The 24,690-nt window shown below is 44.1% G+C and overlaps 2 long non-coding RNA genes across 3 annotated transcripts in view; one reads left to right on the top strand and one right to left on the bottom strand.

Annotated features, from left to right (window-relative positions):
- The window catches only part of LOC115078473, a 65,704-nt gene extending 49,312 nt beyond the window's left edge, over positions 1 to 16,392 (top strand). The window contains exon 3 of the long non-coding RNA XR_003853121.1: positions 16,289 to 16,392. This is a non-coding gene — a long non-coding RNA (uncharacterized LOC115078473). The remainder of the gene's footprint in view (positions 1 to 16,288) is intronic.
- Positions 1 to 24,690, bottom strand: part of LOC115078465 — a 148,060-nt gene that overhangs the window by 6,809 nt on the left and 116,561 nt on the right. The window contains exon 1 of one of the 2 annotated variants that reach the window (XR_003853120.1): positions 9,964 to 10,051. The exons of the other annotated variant lie outside the window; for it this stretch is intronic. This is a non-coding gene — a long non-coding RNA (uncharacterized LOC115078465). Of the gene's footprint in view, positions 1 to 9,963; positions 10,052 to 24,690 lie in introns of those variants that run through there. 2 annotated transcript variants of the gene reach the window in all.

Below are 24,690 nucleotides of genomic sequence, written 5' to 3'. Positions count from 1 at the left end.
CGGCACTGGTTGTACAGGCTGGGGATGACCTTCCTACTAAATGTGCTCTTGGAGGGGACTTTGTAATTTGGCACTAACGCCTGCAGCAGATGGTTATCAAGGGCAATCATTTCCCCAATGCTCCTTGTTACAAATTTTGATGTTGCCTGCCTCCTACAATGCTACTGGACACCACCCCATGCCGCCCATTGTGAGCTGTCGCTTCTGACGTGCAACAGGGGCCTGCTGGGCTGATTGCTGGAAGGGGCTGAGAGCATGGACTCAGGTTGGGAAACATTTTTTCCTGTTTCAACCACTTTCCTCTGACTGGAAGAAGTGGTCCCCTGGCTAGTACTGCCACCCTCCCCAGATACCAGTGCTAGTGGATGCTGCTTCGGCAGGTGATGCGGCATACCAGCATTTGTAACTTGCCCCACTTGGCACAGTAAATACACTGAGCCAAACTGGGGTCACTTTGTAGTGCATCCAGATTACGGATTTCTTTCATGATCCCTTCTCTACATCCATGGGGGTGGATGTTGGCACTGGAGTTGAGGCAGAGAGTGACCCTTGAGAAAACATACCAAGGGCATCAGTCATGCTCTCTACCTGCTCTTCCTCACTATCATCACCAGTTTACTCTGTCTCTTCCATCACTGAAGTGGAGGCTAAGATGCTAGTAACTAATCCTCCAAAACTTTCTTCAGCTAATAACTCTCTAATTTCTTCTTCAGAGAATCCTATACAAGACGATCCATCTTCAGAATCAGATGCAAATGCTGGCAACTAAGGAAGAGTGTGCTTCTGGTTTTGGTCTTTCACTTCTGTTACCTCTACTGCCCTACTGTCTAACCTGGATGGCTCTACGGTCCTTTCCCTCTTCTCCAAAACAATAGGTAGAGAAACAGGTGATATTGGCACATCCTCTTCAAATTTCAATTTCTTCTGGCTGGAGTTGCCTGCCTCTACTTCCATTTTGAATTTTAAAAAGTCCCTTTTCCATTTAGGTGCAGGACTTCCTGTCTTAGTGTTCCCTCTGCCACTAACATTCTTCCCTCAGCCTTTGCCATTCCCTGACATCATGAAAGTTGTTATTACTTACTGGAGATTTGGATAATAAAAGGATTTTATTCTTCATAAGTTGTTCTGTAACTGACTGAGTGTACACCACTGACTGTATACTCTGTGTATGAGTGTGGAGAACTACCCACAAACAGACAATGCAGTGTCATGCTAGTGTGCACTAGTGGACAGCTGAGACTGTTCTTCTCATTGGCTTTATAAAATGAACACTGACATTCCTGGCTGGTATGCTGCTTGCTGCAGTCTCACTGTGTACTGCAGTACTCAACTCACTGGAGTGAGCACTCTGTATTGGCAACCCTGGTCCACTGTAACTCTCCCCACTCTCTCTCACCAACACCTAGACCCTGCCTGCATCCTCCCCAGGGGAGAAGATAATCAGCATCAGCAGCAAAATGTCAGTGCTGGGTGCCTGCACTGCTTTTCTTTCTCCATGGGTGAGACCAGTACAGCAGTACTGTAGCAAAAGGCAGCCAAAAAGATTTTTTCTAAAGTTGAAGAACAAGTGGATTTTAAAGTTTTGAACAAACACTCTGTGAGAGCAGAGCTCAATATACATGCTCCGAAGAAATGCACAGTACTCTTCGCAAATACCCAGATTCCAGGATCAACATTACTGGATCCAGAGAACAGCGATAGGCCAGAATAGAAAAATGCTTCACTCTTATGTTGTCTCTGTGGTCCCCTTGTTAAGTCCTGCCCAGTGCCCTCCAGTCTTTAACAAGGCTGCAAGGTCAGATATGACTCACAGGGAGGGGCTGGCAGGCTGCTTTAGTTACTTACTTACCATTACTAACTGGTACTACACCTGTTCCCCAATCTCCATTGACTTCTATAGCTCATAGACTTCAATGGCCCATAGAAATGAATGGAGGATGAAACAAATGAAACTATAGGATATGTTTCATTCATGGGATGGTTCCCATTCATTTTATGGAACCCGCAAATGAAACAAATGGGACCCATTCATTTCAGATATTACATTTGTTTTAAACAAATGCATATCCCTACTTCAGAGTGTGGAATCAGAGTAGAAAAAGTCCTCCTATTTAGGGCCACAAAGGGTCTTGGATCTCTAAGCAGGCAGCTTTCAGGGTGTCACATGGTGGTATATTTTTAATTCAGTTCAGTGTGTTGTTTATTGCATGTCTATAAGTTTTATGAGGTAATGTTGCAATCTGCTTTCTGGAATTGGGGGTAAATGTAGATTTATATCTGGAACACAGTCATGGCGAAACAGCAAGGCTGTTTATGGGGATGAAGAAATGTCAAGAGTTGGGATGGAAAAAAACATCATGAGATGCCTTTCTAAAATGGAGGCTTAAGTGGTATTTGGCCTTCGACCTAAGATGGGGGCTTGAACCTAAAATGGTGAGGAAAGGGGCACGCTATCGCATTATAGTATAAGTGGATGAATTAGTGTATGATTGAGTTGGGGGCTGTAGACCAGACCCTTGATTGGCTCCCAGGTACAGCACAGACATATGGAAATGAGTCAGGGAAATGCGTATGCAAATTAGAACTTTGGATTGGTTCTGTATGCTTTCAGTGATAAGTAAGAATTATATTATTGCCTATCTGGGTTTGTGATAGAGCAGCTGTAATTTCCTAACTTATCCAGTGTTTCTTTCAATTAAAAAAAACACAAAAAGGTTTGGTGTGAAAGGAGGGGTTCAGCCTGTGGCCTTACACAGGGTGACCCTCCTTGAAAACCAGAGACCACAATTACTTTTAACAAAACCTTCCTTTAAAAGTATTGTACTGATAAGAATAACAAAAGGCTTTCTGTCGATTGAGGATTGTATCCTCAGTTTAAAAATCTTACAGTTATTTTCACTATCTTAAGATGAAGTAAGGCAACCTTTTTCTTAATACTTGCAGGCATCTCCAGTTGCTTCTACTTTGCTTCCGTTTCATAGGCTTAGACAGAGTTTGGAGAAATGTTAACAGGCAGATCTTTGGGGTGCGAACCGTAGCAGGCCTTCCACGCTGCAGAGAGGACTGTGGGAGGCTGGTGCAGACTTTGTACTTACGTACAGAATAAGAAGTAAGCTACAGGAAGCTCAGCAGTAGGGATGTACATTCGTTTCAAAACAAAATGAAAAAATGCAACAAATATTTTTGTTTCCTTGGCAACAAAATGAAAAAGTGCTGCAAACAAAAAATGTGTTTCACTGCCATTAAAATCTATAGGGAAAACATTAAGCAATGCGTATTTTTTTTAATTAGTCTAAGATAGCCTGGAGCCTGTGGGGGATGGGGCAAGGAGTAGGACCAATCACATGCAAGCAGTTTTTCATCTAGTCTATCCCAACTTGTTACTTTCTCTTTTTTTTAGTTCTTAAGCATGTATAGGCAGCATTTTAAACTCATAAAAATTAAAACAATTTCCCAAAAAAATAATAAAATAAGTCAAAATAACAGTCATCAAATAACAAGTAATAATTACAATTGGGAACTTTTGAGAGTGTTGTAGATTAGTGCAGGGAAAAGGGGGAGGAGGTGTGCACACAAACTTTGTTCTCTCTCATATAAACACACTCTCTAACATACACACACACACTTTCATACTCTCACACTCACTCTTTTCCTCTTCCCGAATGCACAAATGACAACGGCCTCCACCCTCAGCTCACGCGGCCGATGGGACTCCTCCTCTTGGAACTTGGACCAATGCTATTCCTGCTCCTTTCTTCCAGCTTCATGGACCAATGGTATTCCTGCTCCTTAAAGTGCAGCAATATTGCTGACTTCTTCCCACCCATGGAGACCCATACAACGTCTTCCCCCCCTCCCCTCTCACTAATTCACTACTCTTCCCTTCTCACATCCCTTCCCTTCCCTCTGTTGCTCACACCACCCTCTCTTCTCACTCATTCACCCCTTCTCTATGTCACTCACACCACATTCCCTTCTCTCTCACTCCCTCTCTCCATCCCTTCCCCTCCCTAGAGGATCAATTAAGAACCTAGGCTTTTTTGGCAAAAATCAAGGTTTTTTTGAGAAATGGAAGCAATTTTGAACAAATGTTTCCTCAATCTGATGATTTTAATTATAGCATCTACCCAGGAGCTTTGTAACAAATTGAAGAGTGAATTGGATGCACAACTCATTGGTATTAAAGCAGAGGTGAGCCCGGAAAAAATTTGAAAGTAATTACAGTGATTTACAGAAATAAATAGAAATTAAAAAAAAAATTTGAGAGAGTTTAAGCTATCTAAGTTCACTTGAGATGAGGCAGACTATAAAAAAAAGGCAGCATTTATTCATGGATGCAACCAAGAATAAGAAGAACTAGAAAAGTCACATTTGGCAGTTCGTCTGAAGGTTCATCAGAAGGTGAAGATACAGAGAAATATGAAATAGAAGGGGATTTTTTAGAACCGGAAACAACTTTGCGAAAAGGAAAAATAAGTTGGAAGGAACGCAGAGGGGCATCCCCAAGAATTACAAGGTCATGAGCATGAGCACAGGGATGGAAAATGCAGTAATTAATTTGTCACATCGTCATTTGAATGCAAAAGAGGTACAGGTATTAAATATGGGCTTATCGTTTGTACCAAATATGAAACATGATGCTTTTCAATTTCGGATTGACCTTCAACAATTTATCAGAAAATTGTGGATTAAAACATATTTTAACTACAGTTGAGAATGTCATTAGTGTATTAAAAAAATCCAGGTGGGCTCTACCAGGTTCTATTCATCCTTTAATTCATACATTTCATCAATTAATATTAAAAGATATAGAATCACTGGAGAAAGAAGATAAAAAGTTTTGTAATAACGTGAACAAGGAAGAGAGACAAACAATTTCCTCATTGGCAAAGGATTCGAGTATTATCATAAAACCCGCGGACAAAGGCATTTCTCAGAATTAAATTAAAATCAGCAAAAGACAGTGGCATGGACAAATTGACATCATAAGGACTGTGTTATAAAGATAAGTAAATCTAAATGATTCTTATATTTGAAGCCAAGTCGTACTATAAATTTATAAAACGGTGAAATTTTGTGAAATTTATGTGCGGGGAAGAGCTTGCCATCACAAGTAGCTCAGAGAAGATTTTTGCAATACCGGCATATTTCTGTGTTTTAATCATGAAGAAAAATAAAATTTAAAATGTAAAATTATTAAAAAATAATATTACAAAAAGGAGAGGTTTTTGTAGACTAGTGACTGCACCAACTGTATGGGGGGGATTCAGCCTTTGGCATTTCTCGTCAGTACTGAGGTCTTTTCCTCTCAAAATAAAAACTTTGATATACATAATTTACAGAATAGGTGCTTCTGTTGACAGAAATAAGCCTTGAGAAGAGCATTGGTTAATTATTCGAGTTGCTTTACTGTAAACCAGTTGTTCCTTTAATTGATTTCACGATCTTGAAGTGTTGTCTCACGGGTTTACTTGCCGGCAGTGTGAAAACCCTACTGGCATTAGATTACAAAATTCAAAGGGAGGAATTCACCACAGGGATATTTTGGGGGACAGTTGCTGCTGCCCCAAAATTTTGCCACCTGAGGCAACTGCCTCACCCTGCCTCATTATAGAACCATCTTTGAAATGCTACACATCTTGCTGTGCTGCAGCATAGAAATCTGACACAGTTCCCATATTTCTGAAATAAATGAGCTGATTGCTCATTGGGTAATAACACCCTTCTAGGGAAACAGATGGGATGTTATTTTTCCTGGTTAATAGGAAGATTCATGTTGCATGCACTGTCGTTCGTGATGCATAGGCATCTGAAACATTTTTGAATGTGTGTGAATTACTACCACTATTTATCATTTTCATAGCAATACTAGGCATAGGCAGTGCCTTGCTGATCACAAAAGAGGCAGTTCCTGCTCAATGGAGCTTGCAATCCAGTCAAAACACACAGACAAGACAAATAAGAGGTTTCAGAAAATGTATTTCTTACAGTAAACATGGTTAAAATCAAGAAAGATGTGATCAGGGAGAGCCAGGGTTTCAAATTTGAAATTGCCTCAAAAAGACACTGCCAATGCATTGCTCCAAGCTCTTGAAATTAACTGAACCCCCATCCCCCCCAAGGGAGAGAGGGTAAAGAGCAGGCTACCATTTAAGTGAACTGCAGCAGAGAAAACAAAGAGGACAATGCAGCTATGTGACATGAACTACCAGCACAGGAAACCCAGAATGAGACTGAAAAGGTTGCCAGACCTCTTACTGTGAAGGTGCTTAAATGACAATTGAATAGATGAGTCGGAGACTCGTGTAGGGGAATTTGCATGTCACAGCCCCCTGGACTACTGTTGGTAACTTGCAGTGAAATATCACTTTAAATCATACAGAACTATGACTGGAAAAGTCCTATACTGGAGAATTCTGAATGAGAGAGGGATTTATGAAAGCGGAAACTGCAGAGGGCCTGAATCAGTGAATGCTAAACAAGCCATGGGCTTAGTGGAACTATGAACCCAAGCTAAGGAAAAAACCTCTCCTACCAAGGGAGGTGACCTTGGGTCCCCCTTGAGTAAGGGGACCCCCAGTGGCAGATCAAGCAGTCCCCCAGGAGGAAGGAGATCCCAGCAGCAGATTGAGTGGTCCACCTGGAAGAAGAGGACCCCCACAGCAGAGCAGAAGATGACCCTGGGTCCCCCTTGCACAAGGGGTCCCAAAAAGCAGATCAAGAAATCTCAGCTTTTAGTGATTTTAGCTCTGCTAAGCTCATGGTTAGTCAATATCTGTTACACCACATGGATGGGTCACCTTCTCTCAATCAAAAGGCCAAAACTCAGGCAGGACCATAGAAAGAGAATATGTGCACCCCCTTCCATCCTGGCTGCTTTTTCCTCTCGTTCTTTGAGAAGTGAGTACCCAAGGGTCTGACTCTCCTTGTCAGTCAGGGTGAGAATCTGTTTGTTTCCTAGGACTTTTTTTCAGTACATTTCTCTCATAAATCCTTCTCTCATTGAAAATTCTCCCATGTAGGACTATTCCAGTCATACTTCTGTATGATTTAAAGTGATATTTCACTGCAAGCTCCCACCAGTAGTCCAGGGAGGGTGTGACATGCAAATTCCCTACCTGAGTCTCTAGCTCATCTATTCAATGGTCATTTAAGCACCTTCACAGTAAGAGGTCTGGTAACCTTTTCAATCTCATTCTGGGTTTCCTGGGCTGGTAGCTCATGTTACATAGCTACATTTGCTTCTTCCTTTTCTCTGCTGCAGTTCAATTAAATGGTAAGCATGCTCTTTACCCTCTCTCCCTTTGGGGAGGAGGGGGTGTGTGTTTCAGTTAATTTCAAGAGCTTGGAGCAATGCATGTGCATTCAAAAATGTCTCAGATGCCTATTCATCACCCAGGACAGTGCATGCAGCATGAATCTTCTCTTCCTATTAACCAGGAAAAATAGCACCTCATCTGTTTCTCTAGAAGGGTTTTATTGCCCAATGAGCAATCAGTTTTCAAAATTAACAGGCCTGAAAGTGGAAATTCTATTTCAGAACTGCAGGAATTGTGTCAAATTATTTTTGTTTGCTTTTAATGCATGCCGAAGGAAGATTTAAAATGTCTCCCTTGAAGCCAGCCCTGTAGCAAATGCTGGTGCATAGCCATGCAGAAGTTTAATCCTGAGGCCTGGACTCTGCACCCCCTGGTCCAGCTGAGGGATGTTTCACAGGGAGGGAGTCTCAGCCTGTTGGCCAGACTTAGAGTCCACGTTAGCTGCAGTCTGTGGCTTCTGGCTGAGGATTATCACTGTGATGGCTGTGCTGAGTGGGTAAGAGGGAACTACCCTGAGCAGTTGTGTATGAAGGGGTCATGGCTCCGTAGACCCACGGAGGCTAGGCCTTACTGAGCTGAAAGCTCACATGTGCAGGAGGAAGCTGCCAGGTCAAAAAAAGAAAGTGATGTTACTTTTTGCCTCTCTCCCTCCCTAGGCTGGCTGGAGAGGTGGTGGAGGCACTTGGAGGCAACAGCCACAGCCCCTTGGTGTGGGGGTTGGGGGGGGGGAATGGGTGAGGCAGTTTCTGGCTATCACACAACTTGGGTGAGGCAGTTTCTGGCTATCACATAACTTTGACTCAGGGTGTACTCAGAACGGGGTTCTAGAGGGAGCTGAGGCCTCTTGCTGAAAAGTTTGGACTGCGGTGGAGGAGGAGTGGGGGAATGTGGTAACTTGGGTGATAGCGGCTTGGAAACAGCTAAGAGAAATAAGGAGGCAGATTCTGGCTGTTCCTTAGGTGTAGTTCATTTACAGTGGAAAAAACAAAACCAAAACAATCAGTGCAGTCCACCTTACAATTACTCAAAAGGGGAAAACCCCCATCAAGCTCTGTGGTACTTCACAAATTGCAAACAGCACATAGGGTAGTAATGTGTCCCAATTCTTGCTGTCTTCATCTAGAAATTTCCTCAGCATTTGTTTGAGCGTCTGATTGAAGTGTTCGACAAGGGCATAAGTCTGCGGGTGATACACCGAGGTACTTTGAGCAAGGTGCAAATTTATTTCATTACCTTGGACGCGAACTGGTCTCCCTGATCCATCAGGATCTCCTTGGGCAGCTCAATTGTGGAGGAGGAAACTGCCAAAACCACTACTTGTTCTTCTGACACCATTCCTACCCAGCATCTCAGTTCTCTCACCCCTGCAATCATCCCCTCCATCTGTGACATCCTCAATCAATCACTTGCCTCTACAAATGTCCCCTCTTCCTTCAAACATGCTGTGATCATGCCACTCCTCAAAAAGTCTTCACTTCACCCTATCTGCCCTGCTATCATCCCATCTTCCTCCCCTCTTTCACATCCAAACTACTTGAATCTTCTTCTTAACTCTGCTGTCTTGATTTTCTTTTATCGCCAGTCATCCTAGATTCACTCCGATCTGGCTTTCACCCTCTAAATTCCACAGAAAACAGCTTTTGCCAAAGTCTCCAGTGACATCTTCATGGCCAAGGCAAAGGGCCTTTACTCCATCCTCATCCGCTTTAACCTATCCACTGCTTTTGACATAGTTGATCACCGTCTACTCCTTGACACACTGTTTTCGATTGGATTCAGGACTATGCTCTATCTTGATTTCTTTTTACCTCTCCCAACATGCTTTAAACTATATCCTCTGGTGGTCCTTGCTCCCCTGTTAGTCAACATTCAGACAGTGATCCTCAAGGCTCCATTCTGGGCCCTCTTCTCTTTTCTCTCTCTTTCTCTACATTTCTTCCCTTAGCATGCTGATCTCCTTCCCATGGCTTTTGATACTACTTTTATTCTGATGACTCCCAGATCTACCTCTGTATATCAGAAATGTCACTAAGAATCCAGTCCCAGATTTCAGCTTGCTTGTCGGATGTTGGCACATGGATATTCTGCCACCCGTTTCAACTCAACATGGCCAAGATGGAATTTCTTCTTTCCCCCCCAACCCTGTATCCCCTGTTCCTTCTTTTTCTATCTCTCTGGATTGCATGCTTATCCTCCTGGTTCCCTTGGTCTGTAATCTTGGGGCTCATCATTGATGCCTTTTTCTCATTCCCAACAATAATCCAAAACATTGCTAAGGTGTGTTGTTTCTTCCTCTGTAATATCGTTAAAATCATTCCCTTCCATTTTGAGCATGGTACCAAAACATTCGTCCATTCTCTTATCACCTCCCACTTAGACAACTGCAACTTGCTATTTGTGGGCCTCTCACTGAATGACCTTTCTCCAATGCAATCTATTCAAAATTCGACTGCACAACCTGCTGTATGTCCCTTCAGCATCACTATGACCATATAATCCTTCTTCTCAAGCTGCTACATTGGCTCCACATCTGCTTCCACATACAGTTCAAGCTTCTCTTACTCGCCTACAAATGCGTTCACTCTGGAGCTCCTCATTACCTCTCTTCTCTTGTTTCTCCCTACATTGAGCAAGTCACTTTTACCTGTGGCCTTCTTCTCCACCACCAATTTCCATCTTGCTGCACCATATGCCTGGAACAGATTTCCTAAGTCAGTGCGTCTTGCTTCTTCTCTGGCCGTACTCAAATCAGTCTAAAAATAGTTATGAAACAATGCAAAGTTTAAAAAAACAAAACCCAAAACAACCTACATGGCCTGCCAGCCCGATCCCTCACGCCCGCATCCCGGTGAAACAAATCTTGGGCCTGCCAGCTGATCCTCCCTTCCCCCCATTGTCCCAAAATATGTAAAAATCATAGCGGGCCAAATGCTTGAAAAGCCTCCCCTCCCAGAAATCTCCAAAAAGCATTAAAAGTAGCCCCTCTCCAGAAGCCCACCTGATCCCCTCTTCCCCCCCACTTTTAGTCCTGCCATCCCACCCTAGAAACCCTCCCCCCCCCCACAAACCCCTTCCGCGGCTGTGAGCTTGGAACAATCGTCTAGCTCTCGGCAGCGTGCATCCTCCGGACGCCCACATTTCAGTTGCACATTGAAAGGCGTGCGTGGCATCACGTCTGCATGGACGTTCGCGAGCAAACCCCCCCCGGGGGCCCGTTTTCTAAGAGCCCGTTCCCCGCATAAAACCGTGTTTTATTTGCGTAAATGCTTTTGAAAACCAGGCCCCCGAAGCTTTTATTCTGGAAAATGTCTATTGCTTACAATGAATGGTCAAAAGGGAAAAAAAGTGGAAAAGAACCCCATAAAAATGCACTCCCTGTTCTAGCTGTTTAGTCTCTCTGCTTCTCTTCTTCCTTTCTGTCACCCTCCCAGTGCCCCACTCGTTTATTGATCTGACTTCACTCTATCCTCTCATAAGAACATAAGAACATAAGAAAATGCCATACTGGGTCAGACCAAGGGTCCATCAAGCCCAGCATCCTGTTTCCAACAGAGGCCAATCCAGGCCATAAGAACCTGGCAAGTACCAAAAAACTAAGTCTATTCCATGTAACCATTGCTAATGGCAGTGGCTATTCTCTAAGTGAACTTAATAGCAGGTAATGGACTTCTCCTCCAAGAACTTATCCAATCCTTTTTTAAACACAGCTACACTAACTGCACTAACCACATCCTCTGGCAACAAATTCCAGAGTTTAATTGTGCGTTGAGTAAAAAAGAACTTTCTCCGATTAGTTTTACATGTGCCCCATGCTAACTTCATGGAGTGTCCCCTAGTCCTTCTACTATCCCTTCACCTTTCTTTCTTCTCCACTTTCCTCTTTTCCTCCTCACCTTCCTCTCAGCCCCCATATCTTCTTCTCCCCTATCACCTTCCTTCCTGACATTTACATTGAATATCATGCAGAAAAACATAATATGTGTGCATAGGACTAGCTGACACCTGTGGAAATTCCCCAGAGGCCCCTACGAATCGCCTTCCCCCTGCTCCATCACAGCCTACCCTCCCTCCCCCCACCTCCACCCCCTCAGGAGCAGCCCAGGCTACCCACTCCTCAGCCAGAGCAGCAGCACAGCTGCCCATAGGGATTGCCTGCAGGCTTCTTTTTATTGGCTGTCTCCCACTCCAGTCCCAGCAGCCTGCCCCCCCCCTCTAGCCCCAGCACAGCCTGCCCCCACCCCCCCCCCCCCCCCAGCCCCAGCACAGCCTGATCCCTACCAGCCTGAACCCCCAGCCACTGCAGCCTCCATATATCTGAGGTCACGGAGCTCTTTGCACTGAGCGCACACGTACAACCTCTCACCAACTGGTAGACAGTCAAACCTGTGGCACTCCGTGCAAAAGACTGGATAAGCCCTCTTCTTGCTGATCCACTACCGCCTGTATCTTAATTTTCGTTCATTTGATAGCGATTTAAAATTTTTAAGGGAGTAAGGATGCTCAAAATAATCTAACAGCACAGCGCAAAACAGAACCCAAAAGTGAAAGAATCTGTATCTCGTAAATAAATAAACCATCTCACTTACACTCCAAGAATGAAAATCAAAAAACTTGTACCTACTACGATTGTGTCTTATCACCCAGTGCTGTACGAAGGTCACTATTTGTGATAAGACACAATCGTAGTAGGTACAGGCTTTTAGATTTTCATTTTTGGAGTGTGAAATGTTTATTTACAAAATAATCTAAAGCATTTTTAAATTATTGGTTTATTTTATATATGGCTGTCAGTGATCCTCCAGTGACTACAATTAATCTAGTTATAACTACATGATTACACACCTTATTGACTCTTGCTTTGAATTAATTCCCTGCTATTGTACTAAATAAATCTGTAGTTGAAATTTTATAGGAAGTTGTCACGGTCTGGCAGGCTGAAATCAGGGAGCATCCCTGAAAAAGTGGCATAGGATGCAGGGCAGGAGTGGAGATCTTCTGTCTAACTAGCCCCTTCCACCGCGGGTTGAGCCCTTGGGTTCTGGGGGATGGTAGGATTTGCCATCTACAGAACATCATGGCTAGAGCAGGCACGGACTGGGAGCTGTGTACAGGCTGGGAGCAGGACTCAGGTACTGACTGGGAACTGAATCCAGGCACTGATGGTAAGGCTGGTAGTGAGGACTGGCAGGGCCTGCATACAAGCAGGGCTTGAACCAAGGACATGAACAAGGTCAGGGAAACAGACAAGGGACTGAACTGGATTGGGCAGGACAAGGACCAAACAAGGACAGGAATGGAATTGGCCTGAACTAAACTAGGACAGCATTAGGACACGCAAAGTAAACAAGAAAGCCCAACAGGGCTCAAGACTGGGCAAGGTAACTCTAGTAGGCCCAAAGGCCACAAGGCAGGACAAGTAGACCAAGAAGGCTGCAGAGGAAGGTAAGGAAGCCTGGAAGACCACAGAGCAAGGCAGGAGGCCAAGATAGGTCACAGAGCAAGGCAGGAGGCCAAGATAGGCCACAGAGCAAGGCATGTGGCCAAATTAGGCAACGAGGCAAGGCAGGAGGCCTGGAGAGGCTGCAAGGCAAGACAGAATAGCAAGACAAGGCTGGCCATGTCAAGTTGCTAAGGTGATGCCATGAAGAGGCACTGAGGAACTGGACAAGCTGGGTTAAATAGGCCTGAGGCTGAGGCATCAGGTCAGCGAGGAGGTAACTAACTGAGGACCCTTTGTGGAGGGGAGGCTGCGCAGCAAGCGGAACTGTAACAAAGTAGTTTGGCACATGCCTTCTGCTGCTGGAAAAAGAGGAGGAGATGAGGAAGCTGGGGCTGTTGAAGATGAAACCTAAATGGCTCATGATGTCCTCTCGAGTCCTCTGCTGGGTCTGCTGAGAGAAGTATACAGATAAGCCATCCAGGGCTCTGCTGCTAGAAAGAGAGCAGGGGCAGTAAAATATGAAGCCCAGAGGGCTCACGGTGTTCTCTGCTGGAGAAATGTGCAGATGCGCTTTCTGGTCCTCTGCTACTGGAAAGTTAGAGCTGTGGAAGCTAAAACCTAGATAACTTGCAATGTTCTTTTCTGGAGCTGTTGGGGGAAGTATACAAATGAACTTTCCAGTTATCTGTTGCTGGAAAGAATGTGGGGGTTGTGGAAAATGAAGCCTCTATTGCTTGCAGCGTCCCTGGAGTCCTCTGCTGGGCCTGCTTGGAGAGGTATGCAGAAAAGTCTTCCAATCCTCTGTTGCTGAAAAAGGGTGAGGGATGTGGAAGCTGGGGCTATAGAAGCTGAAGCCTCGATGGCTCATTGTGTCCTCTGCTGGGACTGCTGAGAAAAGTATATCGATGAGCCTTTTGATCCTCCACTGTTGGAAAGAGTGTTGTAGCTGTGGAAGCTGAGCCTAGAGAGCTTCCAATGTCCTCTGGAGTCCTCTGCTGGGGTTGCGAGAAGAAACATGAAGAACAGCCATTTGGTTCTCTGCTCTTGGAAAGAGTGTGGGGGGCTTTAGATGCCGAAGCCTAGATGTTTTTTGGTGTCCTCGAGAGCCTCTGATCGGGCTGCTGGGAGAAGTATGCAGATGAGCCATTCAGTTCTCTACTTCTGGAAAGCATGCAGGGGCTGTGAAAGCTGAGCCTAGAAGGCTCACGGTGTTCTCTGCTGGAAGAAATATGCAGATGAGCATTCTTGTTCTCTGCTGCTGGAAAGAGCACTGGAGCTGTAAAAACTAAAACCAAGATGGCTTGCAGTATCCTCTTCTGGGTCTGCTAGGAATAAGTATGTAAATGAGCCTGCCTGGAAAGAGTGCAGGGGCTGTGGAAGCTGGAACCTAGATGGTTTGTGGTGTTCTATGGCGCCCTCTGCTGGGGCTGCTGGAAAAAAAAACATGTAGATGAGCCTTCTACTCCTCTGCTGTTGGAAAGAGGGTGGGGGTTGTGGAAGTTGAAGCCTAGAAGGTCCAACTGTCCTCTGGGTTCTCTGTTGTGGCTGCTAGGAAAAGTAGGAAGATGAGCCTTCTGGTACTCGGCTCTTGGAAAGAATGTGGGGGCTGAAGCCGAGATGTTGCATGGTGTCCTGTCGTGTGGCTGTTGGGAGAAATATTCAAGCAAGCCTTCCAGTTGTCTGTTGTTAGAAGGAGTGCAAGGTTAGGAGGGCTCACAGTGTCTTCTAGAATCCTCTGCTGAGAAAAATATGCAAATGAGTCTGTCCATCCTCTGCTGCTGAAAGAGAGTGGGTAATGTGGAAGATGAAGACTAGATGGCTCATGGCATCCTCTGGAGTTCTCTGCTGGTTTTGCCGGGAGAAAATATGCAGATAAGCCTTCTGGTTCTCTGCTGCTGGAAAGAACGTGGGGGCTGGGAAGATGATGCCTAAATGGTTCCTAACTTCCTAGTGTGTTCTGGAACTCTCTGCTGGGGCTGCTGGAAGACGTATGCAAATGAGCCTCCCAGTCCTCTGCTGTAGACAGGAAGACACCACTTCCTCCTAAGCAAATTATATATATATAGAAGATGTAATAAGTCAGATCAGGACTAAAAATAGATATACAAATTAGTCACTTGGTCCACAAATCACAAAATGGCCATAAACTGGTGCTGGTTATGCAAAAGATGGTTTTAAATAAATGAAAAGTAAATATGACTGGTGGAGTAAAGGGACCACACATAAAAGGTAACAAATAAGGGCAGGGAATGTGTGATAATAAATTGAAACTCTTCAGTCTCAGAAGATTTACTTATGCGAAGCAGTAAAAGTTCAATGTGCTGGCTAAGCTCATTTATTAATGAATATTTAATATCAATACAGTCCCACATTGAACTTTTACTGCTTCGCATAAGTAAATCTTCTGAGACTGAACAGTTTCAATTTATTATCACACATTCCTGCCCTTATTTTTTTTAAACAAATGAAAACAAGACACTTTCACTTGTTTTCGCTAGTTTAAAATAATTCTTTAGAGAGACACCACCTGTAATTTTGTAATTTTGGGAAATCTGTGGACCAGAGGATTACTTTTTTTTTTTTTTTTTTAATTTATGAACGCCGATTAACTATTAGGAGTTACAACATATATGAAATAAAAATGTGAGGGGGCTACGCCAGTCCCTAAATTTATCCCTCTGTGATTTTTCTAGCTAGGGGCAGTAGGAGGGGGGTATTGATATTTTTGATCCCTCCCACTGCTATAGCCCTGTATTTTTGGGGGTACATAGACCTAAGGAGCGTGCCCAGTGGGTCAGGAGCTAAGGAGAAGGAAGGAGGCTGGAGATTGCACCAGGATCTCAAGCAAGGTCGGTGGGAGGAAACTTTCCCTGGGTTTCAAAAGAAAGAGAGAGAGAGAGAGGACTGGAGAGGGCTGGGGATTCCCCCTGGATCTCACTGAAGGCAATTCAAGCATTTGGCAAAGAAGTATTGAGGAAGAATTTTGCAAGAAGACTTTTTTTTTTTGTGGATTTTCACTGACCAGGGCCAGAGGGAAGGGCACACCCCCGGGCTCCCAAAGGGCTGGAACAGAGATATTTTGACCCGTTTGACCAGTTAGCAGATTGGGTGAAGAGAAGGATGCAGAATTTTGCGCCACTAACTAAGGGGGTCATATTCTATCTACATCGCACGCGAAAAGGGACTTTTTTGCACGCGATAGCAAGCGGGAGGGGGGGGGGCGGAGTCGGGGCCGGAAGGGGAGGAGTCGGGGCGGCGAGGAGGCGGTAACTTTGCTGGCATGGATAAGGTAAGACCTGTTGTCGCCGCCAGTAGCGCGCCCAATATTGGGTGCGAAAGCCGGCAGCGATAACACCGCAGTGGTGCGATCGCTGCCGGCTTTCGCAGGCACGCCCCCCCGTTACCGCCAGGGAGAACAGTGAATCCAGGCCTAAGAGGCTTGCATTTTTTGATAGCTGACTTACAGTTGAAGAGTTTTGATGTGTTGAACCCTCTTTTGAATATTTTTTTTTGGGGGGGATATTTGCAGACCAGCTCATGCCTGAATTGGAGCTGCACTCTTAATTATCCCACTCCCACTGGTGAGGATATATTGGCTGAGGATGAAGGTGCAAGAGGTAGGAGAGAAGTGGAAAAAAAAAAATCTAGAATCGGTAAGAACACTACTGCTGTTCCCATTTTGATCTTGCTTGGATACTTTTATTTAAGTTACAGTAAAGGATTAATGCCGAACACCACTAATGGACTTCCTTTTGAATTTCTTCCTGCTGATTCCAGTTAAAGCGTTGAATGGATGGCCACTGAATTGACTTTTTTTTTTTTTTTTCTCTTTCCTCTACTCAGTTTTGTTCCCTTGCACTTTGGTGAGATTTTCTACCTACAACGTGAGCCGTAAGTAAAGCCAGGGAACTGATTTCGCCCAGAACCCGGGAAGAAAATTCTTCGCGTCTGGATTCGATCCCGGACCCCTGGCATCACTAATTAAGGATAAAAGCACCAGACGAAGGAACCAGTCCAAAAATAAAACATAAATACCTATTTTGATTTTATGCAAAATAAACGTATCACTTTTTTTTACAGTGGCATCATGGCAATCTCCGCCGACTTTACGTCCGAGCATAGGGCGCTAAGCAGTTTCCTTGCCATGTTGTCCTATGGTCTTGTGCTAATCCTGCAGCCTTCCCCGGTTATCAGCCGGGGGAGGGGGGGGGGGGTCACCTTCCCTCCCTTTAAGCTCCTTTTAAGGCTATTGAAAGGCTGTGGGCTGTTTCCCTGCGCTAATAGCCTGAAGAATGGCCCTAATTACCGCTTGGCAGATGGCAAGCAGTGGCGATGGATCTATAGGGGGGGGGGGGGGTGAAGGGAGCCTGACGTCGGCACCGGAGACTGTGGTGGATAATTATGACAGGTCAAATCCCAGCAGCCTGGGTTAGCGGCATCCCGGTGTCCTTCCATCCCTGCGCAAAATCGCTCCCCTTCGTCCTAATGAGAAAAGAATGAAGTGCTGCAGCCAGAATCCCCCTTAGCTGGTTCGTTTTGTGACAGGCCTCCCCCACCGGGCTCCCCTCTCCCAGTTAAGATTTCACCGGTGCACGGTGACAGCAGCAGCAGCCACGGTACCGGCTTCATAGGGTCGGGGGCGAGGCGAAGGCCGCCCCTGAAATTCACGTCGTGCCCTTTCAAGCAGCCTCTGAAATCGCCCTAGGGTCGATTTAACATTTCCGAGGGGGAAAGTGGCGTTAATGACTATGGAGCAGCGCTCAAAGGGGCGCCGTCAAGCTTGAGAGCTCGAGAATTTGAAGATCTCTGAAAGGTAGATCATGTTGCCCCAGCGTTATATATTGCCAGCCTGATTAATTAGACTCTTGCATTGCCTTTCAGCCTTCTGGCTATTTTTTTTTTTATTTTTGTAAAAAGCCTTTTTAGTGAACGTGAACACGTTTTAGAGTCGCCATGTGTCACGCTGTAGTGTTCTCTGCTGACAAGATCAAGTGAGTCAAATCAGCCACTTCAGAAAGAGAATAATAAATATAATCACATGCCTAATCTTTATTTCACAAGCTTCTGACAGTCCTGTGACTTTCTGCTGTAAACTGACAGGTGGGCCTGTTCTGCCGGTCGTTCCCCTCTCCTGGGTCAACCAAGTAAAGCTGATCCGGTCCCGGTTTTACCCATTGCCAGCAAGGAACCGTAATCCTGCTTCTCTCAGGGAAATCAGAACTACATCTCCAGGCATGAAGTGGGGGCAAAACCTACACTGGATCAGCCTCTTCAGGTTCACCTGAGAGAGGAGACAACCGTGCTCGGTCCATAGCTCACATACAGGTATTTTGAGATTCCAAGTCACCTGTATTCGACGTTTGACATTCGCTTACAATGGTGCTGCAGCAGGAAAGACATGCAAATTAGATAGAAAAGTGATTGCTTTAGGGCAGTGATTCTAAACCTTTCCTGGGGCACCCCCAGCCACTCAGATTTTCAAAATATCCCTGTGATGGTGAAGAGGAGGGCCTCAGAAAAAAGCAAGGCCGTCGCGGGATCCCATTCCTGCGGCGACAAAGAGGAGGGCCAGAGCTGCAATGCCATCACAGGGTCCTATCCCCGCAGCGGCAGCTGAAGTAGGAGTTTGTCAGTTTTCCTAATGGAAAGGCCCTGCGTGTTTGTGGGTGAGAATGGTAGCTTGAATGTGTGTGTTGGTGAGAATGGGAGCCTGTGTGTGTTGGTGAGAATGGGAGTCTGGGTGTGTATGTCTGGATTAGTATGGGAGCTTGAATGTGTATGTGGGTGAGAATGGGAACCTAGGGGTGTGTGTGTGTGTGTGTGGGGGGGGGGGGTGAGAATGGGAGCCTGGGTGTGTGTGTATGGGGGGGGGGGGGTGAGAATGGGAGCCTGGGTGTGTGTGCATGTGAGCAAGAATGGGAGCCGGTGTGGGTACGAATGGAAGCCTTAGTGTGCATCTGTGTATAAGAACTGGAGCCTGAGTGTGCGTCTGTGTAGGTATAAGAATGAGTGCCAGGGAAGGGGGGGTGAGAGAATGAGAGAGAGGTTGCGTGTGTTTTTGTAAGGGAAGAAGACAGTGGGAGAAGAAAGACCCTGACAAGGAATTAGGAAATGACCGACAAGGGAAAAGTGAGAAAAAAAGACTCGGATCAACTTATAAGAAAAATACAAAGATCAGACAACAAAGGGAAAAAAAATATTTTGAGATTTTAGCAATTGGAATCTGCCATCTTTGGGAATGTGCATTTCTTATATTTTTGTATTTTGCTCTTTCTTCAGTATTCCACTGTTCAGAGTCTATTTTCTCAGGCTGTTTTGCCTGTGCGTGTGACTGAAGTGCTGTATTGCTGCTTGTGTGTAGTTTCTCTGTAGCAGTCCAGCTTGTTCTGTTACGCCAGTAGGTGATGTAAGAACATAAGAACATAAGAAAATGCCATACTGGGTCAGACCAAGGGTCCATCAAGCCCAGCATCCTATTTCCAACAGTGGCCAATCCAGGCCATAAGAACCTGGCAAGTACCCAAAAACTAAGTGTTCCAGGGCCTGGAGTAGTATTTGAATTGCTGCTTTTTCATAAGGTTGCTGTAATTTGAGTCCTGAGAGTCAGTGCTGTGACTGTATGGTATGGCAAGGTTCTAGACATCTCTTTCTTTGCAGGAGTTTGTGTTACTTCACAAAATATCTATCTATTTTATTTATTTATTTATTTATTTATAGATTCTTATATACCGTGGTACGTATAGTTCTACATCACCTCGGTTCACAGTGAACAATAACTTAGCAACAGGCTTTACATATAACAGGTTCTACAGAAAAACAATAGTAGTAACAAATTTTACATATAACAGTTAATATATTATGTAATCAGTCAAATAAACAAGTTTTATATAAATAACATATACAGGAGGCCAATATTTATTTATTTATTTATTTATTTATTTATTTTTTGGATCTTATATACCGTCACTCGGGTTCCATCGCAACGGTTTACAACAATAAATACATTATAAATAGTAAAACAGCCAAGTAAAACATGAAACAATATAAAACTTAAAAGATTACAACTAAAAGCAACATTTCATAAATGATCCTAAAATACATCAAAACACCTGTTCGGTCTTCCTCCTTTCCCGCCTAGAGTAAGCTATTCTGAAATCCTTATAGCCTAAAACAGTAAAGTCAGCATGTTAATACATAAAACGGTAAAAACATAAAATGAACTACATCAACTCTACAGTCCATACATAAAACAGTAAAACAGAGCATAAAAACAGACTTTAGGACTGATTGGAGTATGCCTCCTTCAAAAGCCATGTTTTTAAACCTTTCTTAAACTGTTTAAAATTCACCTCCATTCTGATCTCTACCCGGAGCGTATTCCATATAATCCGGCCTGCGAGTGCAAGGGCTCCATCTCTCACTTGATTTAAACGAGCTGATTGAAGTTCGTCAATAGCCCTTTATTAGCAGAACGGAGATTTCTCTGCGGGACGTGTAGTTTAATAGCTGCGTTCAGCCAGTCTACCTGGTCTCCATAAACCAACTTATGTAAAATACAGAGAGATTTAAATTTGGCTCTGGTAACCAGTGCAACTGAGTTAAGGTTGGTGTAATATGTTCGCTTTTCCTTTTCCCAGTCAAAATGCGTGCTGCCACGTTCTGAAGTACCTGTAAAGGTCGGCTAGTGGAAGCAGGTATTTTTTTTGCTGAGGTGACACCAGAATTTTATTTTATTTTTTTTCATGTTGGTTGTAATGTGAATTGTCCTAGCTCTGCTCTGCACCTTTTCTGATTATTAATGCTATTTAAGAACATAAGAACATATTGTAGTTATGGTGATTTCTGGCTTTCTGCAAAGAGGATTCATGAAAGAATACATTAAGTTTTGTTTTATTACATGTTTGATTGGATCTGTTTGTTTTCTTTGCTTTTTACATGATATACTTGTGCATTTATAAACTGCAATAAATATAAAATAAATTTAATACAGATTAATAAGGAATTTTTAATGCTGGTAAGAGCTTGAAATAATTGAGGTAAAATGTTTTAAAGTTTCACGCGTGTGTGGCATTATTTATCAGTAAGAAGACAACTAGTAGGTCTCAGACCTGCATAACTAATCTCCCTATCATTGCGAAGATACTCAAAAGAATAGTCAATAAACAGCTCTCTGAATTCTTAGAAAACAACAACATCCTCTCCCCAGCTCAACTTGGTTTCCACAAATCTCGAAGCACAGAATCTCTCCTATTATCACTGTCAGACAAAATTCTCATGAACCTTGGAAATAAACAGTCCTGCCTGCTCAACCTTCTGGATTTAACCGCTGCATTCGACACAGTTAATCACGATTGTCTCATTGACAGACTAACTGAAATCGGCATCAAAAACACTGCCTTAAATTGGTTTAAATCCTTCCTCCAGAACAGAGTCAAGATCAACAGTAAATAATCTTCTCCTTTTAGCTCCACCCTCGAGTTCCTCAAGGATCATCGTTATCACCAACTTTATTTAACATCTATCTACTCCCGCTCTGTAAACTCCTCTCTGAGCTCAAGTTAACACACTACATGTATGCAGACGACGTCCAAATCCTCCTACCAATAACCGATTCTCTGGTCAGCACTATACACCGTTGGAACACCTACCTCTGCGCCATTAACAGCCTCCTTTCAAATCTCAACCTGATTCTCAACAACAACAAAACTGAATTCCTTCTAATCACTCAAGATGGTAATCTTTCACTAAACAACTCTTTCTCTACTGTGCTTCCTCCCATCTCTCCCAAAGTTAGAAACCTAGGGGTAGTCATGGACAATCAATTCAGATACACAGGCTTCATAAACTTGAAGTTTGAAGCTACACAGGCTTCAAACTTCAAGTTTTAAAAAGACTAAGACCCCTCCTTCATTTTCAAGACTTCAGAACTGTCCTTACAAGCGATTATATTTTCAAAACTCGACTATTGCAATTCTCTTCTTCACGGCCTCCCCGACAACTCCATCAAACCCCTCCAGTTGCTGCAGAATGCAACTGCAAGGATTCTTACAAAGTCAAACAAAAGGGACCACATAACACCAATCCTTAAAAAGCTTCATTGGCTCCCAGTCAAATTCAGAATCCTCCACAAGCTTCTATCAATTACTCACAAAGCCATTCTCAACATTGCCCCACTGGACCTCTCAACCCCCCTGCAATTTCATACTTCTACCCGTCCTCTTAGATTAGCGCAAAGAGGCACTCTCAGAGCACCTACAATCAAAATCTCCCTAGGCAGAAGAGCGCTTTCTGCCGCAGGCCCCAAACAGTGGAATTTGCTTCCTCCTGACCTTAGACAAGAAAAATGCCCTACAACTTTCAAGAAGAGACTTAAGACGCTACTGTTCAGACAAGTCTTCCCACAACCACTCGTCAAGGCCACCTCCTTCACGGACTCACCTCCCAAGCGGAGAATCCTAAGCTCACCCTTTTACTCTGCCTAAGCTATCCAGTACTGATTTTTGTCTCATTGAAGCTATGTTAACCCACATTCCTTCCATCCCCCATCTCTTCAACCCTTCCCTTAGATTTCTCCTTTTCACCCCAACTAGACAATTCATTTAGCTCTTAACAGTTCGATTTGTTATATTTTCCCTTTGCTTATGTTGTATCCAAGTTTCTCCCCCTGTTCTATGTAAGACAATTTTTGTCACTGTTTGTTCAAGGTTGATATGTAAACCGGAGTGATAATTAACTCTGTTTTTTGAACTTCGGTATAGAAAAAGTTATAAATAAATAAAATAAATAACTACAGCCCACCCATGTTAACCTTGTGCCCACCCAAAAAATCAATTCTGGCTATGGCACTGCAAAACATCATCACAAAAACCTCCTCAGTGAGCTTGCTGGAAAACTATAAACTTGTAAAAAAATTAAAAGCTAATCGTTTAATCCACGAGTGAATGAAGTACTCAGTAAAATAACTACATTTCCTTCTTGCACTTGACCACTGTAATTTACATCAGTAATGCAGAGATGTGCCTAATCATTTCACACTTGTTTTGAAAGTAATTTAATGGGCAGTTCACCTACTGTGTGACCACACTTAGAGCATTGGGGCCGATGCAATACAGTGCGCTCAGCCGCAGTCGGACACGTGTTAAATAGGCGCTAATCCACCCCCTAATGCAATAGGGGGATTAGCGCCTATTAAACGTGCGTCCCATGCGGAGTGAATGAGATAGCGCTCATCGCATGCAAATGCACGTGAATGAGGCTATTACTCATTCACGCCCAATGCAAAAAAATAAAAGTGCGTCTCAGGCGTTAATAGCTGAGCACATGTAAAAGAAGTACAGAAAAGCAGAAAAAAACTGCTTTTTTGTACTTCTTTTTTTTTTTTTTTTACTTAAAAAACCCCAAACCTCTGCAGACTGCCGCGTTATGAAGGCCGATGCTGATAAACTCGGCATCGGTTTTCATAACCGGCCGTCTGCCAGTAATGAAAATGGACGCCGATATGAAAACCGATGCCAAGTTTACCAGCGTCGGTTTCTGTAACCGGCAGCCACGGCCCTAGCGCCTCCTTGCTAGCGCGACCCCCCTAATTTGGGTATAGCATGGTGCCCTCCCTTGTGTGCGCCATGCGCACGTTACGAAAGCGGGCGCTGACCTTTCAGCTTTCCGTGGTTTTTATTGCATCGGCTCCGTTGTGTGTAATTCTGGTCGCTGCATCTGAAAAAAAGATATGGCGGAACTAGAAAAGATACAGAGGAGAGCAACTAAAATGGAACGGCTCTCCTATGAAGAAAGGTTAAAGAGGTTAGGGCTCTTCAGCTTGAAGAAGAGGTGACTGAGGAGACATATGATAGAAGTCTACAATATCATGAGTGGAATGTAACAGGTAAACACAAATAGCTTGTTTACTTTTCCAACAAATAGGCTATGAGACAGTCCATGAAGTTACCAAGTAGCACATTTAAAACAAATCGGAGAAAATATTTTTTCACTTAATGTTCAATTAAGCTCTGGAATTAATTGCCAGAGCACGTGGTAAAAGCAGTTAGCGTTGCTGGTTTGGACAAGTTCCTGGAGGAAAAGTCCATAAATTATTATAAACCAGGTAAACTTGAGGAAAGCCGGTGCTTAGTCCTAGGTGTAAGCAACATGGAATCTCTAGATTATTTGGGATCTTGCCAGGTTCTTACGGCCTGGATTGGCCTCTGTTGGAAACAGGATGCTTGGCTTGATGGACCCTTGGTCTGACCCAGTATGGTGCTTCTTATATCTATAGCCCTCCTGCTTTGGATGCTACCACCGAATTGGGTGCAGGGAGACACACTCTGTCTCAGGGTTAAATACCAGTTCTTTCAGCTCCAGAGTCTGGATTCTCCAAAAAGGGGTGGGGGAGGCTGAACCTCCAGAGCAATGTCATACAGGGAGGGAACGCCTCATTTTCTCTCTCTCCAATGGCGCTCATTGCTGTTGCATCCTCTCTACCAACTTTGCATCAGTACCCAAAATGCACTGGACGTACAGGTGGGGCGTTCCAAGCTCAGAGTTTACTGTAACAAACTCTTCCAAGCTAATCACAGACATTTCCTCTTGTAACCTTCAACAATCAAATCCTGATATGAATGCAGTCTCCCGTCCTGATCCTCCACGTGAGTGACCCTCCCTCCAGCAGGCAGACAGGACCAAAGTCCTTCCTTCCAGGTGGTGTAAGCCAGGCTCCTTCCCAGTGGGGGGTACTACTGGGTCTTGTCTTCTCCTCTGATGTTTCTAGGGGGTCTCTCGGGCAGAACATCCCACAAACAGAAAACATTTATTCTTCTCAGCTCCTTTTCCTGGACAGGAATGGAGGGCAAAAATGTCCTCTTAAGAAAAAGGAACAGAAATCTTTTCCAAAATATAACAAACTTCTTTGATGGCAAGACACTGCTGTCCCTGCTT

The sequence above is a fragment of the Rhinatrema bivittatum genome, chromosome 1 (genome assembly GCF_901001135.1).
Source record: "Rhinatrema bivittatum chromosome 1, aRhiBiv1.1, whole genome shotgun sequence".
Classification (NCBI taxonomy): domain Eukaryota; kingdom Metazoa; phylum Chordata; class Amphibia; order Gymnophiona; family Rhinatrematidae; genus Rhinatrema; species Rhinatrema bivittatum.
The sequence above is the reverse complement of the archived record's forward strand: the minus strand, read 5'-3'. Positions and strand labels throughout refer to the sequence as shown.